Source organism: Alligator sinensis, unplaced genomic scaffold, assembly GCF_000455745.1.
Source record: "Alligator sinensis unplaced genomic scaffold, ASM45574v1 scaffold448_1, whole genome shotgun sequence".
Lineage (NCBI taxonomy): Eukaryota > Metazoa > Chordata > Crocodylia > Alligatoridae > Alligator > Alligator sinensis.
The window spans coordinates 1211826-1214302 of NW_005841870.1; the positions used below are offsets into that span (position 1 = coordinate 1211826).

At 54.5% G+C, this 2477-nt stretch overlaps 1 protein-coding gene across 1 annotated transcript in view; it reads left to right on the forward strand.

Moving 5' to 3' along the window:
• The window catches only part of ARV1 (ARV1 homolog, fatty acid homeostasis modulator), a gene marked incomplete at its 5' end in the record, with an annotated part of 25919 nt that overhangs the window by 722 nt on the left and 22720 nt on the right, over positions 1–2477 (forward strand). The window lies entirely within an intron of this gene.

Sequence of the window (2477 nt, forward strand, 5' to 3'; positions counted from 1 at the left end):
CCACCTCCTCCAAGGATGGCCCTGCCTAGGGACACGTCCCCTGGTGCCCAGCCTGGTGGCCATACCCTGTGCCCCTGGGTCCGTCCCCCTGTTGTAGGCTTGAAGCTCGCCCAGGTGATAAAAAACGTTGGGTCATGCCTTCCCTTGCCGGGCAGGCGTCACCACCAGTTGGATCACGTGTGCCCTAGTCCCATGGGGAGGCAGGTGAGCTGGCAAGGGCAAGCCGGGGTGCTCAGATCCCCATGGTCACCTGCTGCACCCTTTGTTGGAAGTGCATGTGTTTCAGTGCATAGCCAGTGAGGGTTACATTCTTTTTTTCTGTCTTGTCAATCTTTTAACAAGTGTGCTTCATGTCTGTGTGCTCACAAAGTGGAGAGCTAGAAAGTGTTGCTGGTGCAGCTCAGCTGGCAGCAGCACAAGTGGGAGGTGCAGTGTAGATGGGGTGTGGGTGTTCTCACTCAGCATGGGCATGGCTGTCCTCTAGCACAGGCACAGGCAAAGTCTGGCCCATGGGCCGAATTGGGCCTGTAGTGGACTCCATTTCCCAGCAGCCCCTGTCCGTGTTGCTGCTGCCAGTTTCCATGGAGACCCCAGCAATGGTGGTATGGTGACAGTGCAGGGCCAGGGTTTCCATGGAGATGCGGGCAGAGCGCGTGGCTGGCCGGAGAGCAGCTCCGGAGCTTGTGGCAGTGATGGCATGGTTCGGAGCTGAGGCAGAGCTGTGATCTGCTGCCTGCATACCCTGGGCAGGGACAAGCAGGCAGCAGATCCGGACCATGCTGTCACCGCTGCAAGATCCCAGCCCTGGCCACGGAACAGCTCCCCGCTCAGCTGTGCACCCTGCCAACACTGCTAGGGCTGGTCTCCATGGAAACCAGACACAGCTACATGGGCAACGGCTGCTGGGAAATGGTCTCTGGTTGCCAGCTGGATCTGCCATTTTGCCCACCCCAGCTCTAGCATGTAGTCCCCTCCATGCTCTTGTACATGGCATATTTTCCTTATCCAATCTAGCCTCTGAGCCTCCACATTAGAGCCTCAAGCGAGCATTTGCGCATGCTTTTTTTTTTGGTTTAATTACTGTCCAAATTCACTTGCCAACTAAATCCAGAGCCAAATACTGTAGTTTCATGCATATATCCTGCGGGTTATGCACGATTTTACCAAAAAAAATGATGGGTGCAGGCTATGCAAGGGTGTGGGCTATGCAGGCGACTCCAAGCCAAGCGGCGGCTCCCCACTGGGCCCCAGTGGCAGCGCTGGGCCGCCTGCCGGGGCATGTAGTGGACACCCAGCAGCGCCTCCCCGCTGGGCCCGGGGGGGCCGGGCTGCACCACCAGGGTGGGGGGCAGGGGCACAGGCGGGCTGGGGGGCTGCGTTGGGGCCTCACCCTCCGTCTCCTTCTCACCCGGGGGCATGGTAGCCGCCGCCTGCTGGGGCATGTAGCGGACACCCAGTGATGCCTCCAGGGCCTAGCAGGGAGGCACCGCTTGGCTTGGAGTCCTCGCCCTCCTTCTCGCCCAGGGGCGCCCCCTCGCCCGGGGGGTGTGGGGAATACAAGGGGGTGTGGGGAATACACGGGTGCGGGCTATGCATGGATTATTTTTCGAAAATGCAATTTTCCACAGGTTATACATAGGTGCGGGTTATACCCGTGTGTGGGGTATATGCGCAAAAATACAGTAAACACTGTAGCCAGAAACCTGAAATTCATTACATAGTCTATAGTTGCCATTTCTTATAGCTTCTACTTGGCAGGCAGTCGCACAGGCTTCACGCTAGAACTTAAGTAGATGCATCCCACGGTTCAGGGTTCTTAATGCTTCACTAACCAGAACCATTGTAAGAATTGGTCTACCGTGTTGTGGGCGAGCTTGTCTTTCCTTCCAGAGCCCTTAGGCAAGTGATTATAGGCTGCCCAAACACTTAATGAAAATGTTTTTGGCTCTTCCTTCTGCCCATGCCGGCTGATACCAAGGCATGGATCCACTGATGGACGAGCTGTTTTTGCAGCAGGATCCAGAGAGTCTGTAAAATGGTATTATGATGTTTCAGCCTCAGTTTGACTCTTGGTTGGGAGCTCATTCATGGCAGAAAGACGGTATTCAAATATGTTATTACAATGACTGCACATTCCCCTCATAGAGACTGGTACTTTTAGGGCACTAATGGGATTGCCACTAATCATCCGGAAATTCTATACAAGGTGTCACAACCCAAAGTTGTGGTTTTTTTGTTTGAGTGTGCTTCGGCATCGCTAAATCATGTTCCCGCCAAAATTGCAGCTCTTTTGCACGGTGGAGTGTTCTGTTGCAACAGAGGACCCGCGTGCAGGAGCTTTTCCCGCCAGTTCTGTAGCTTTCTTTGCATAGTGCATTTCTTTTGCGTTATAGTGATGCACGATGCAAAGGAGTTCCTGCCATTTGTATTAAGATTCGAGCCACATTATTGGCCAGTCTTAATGTAGGCACACGTGG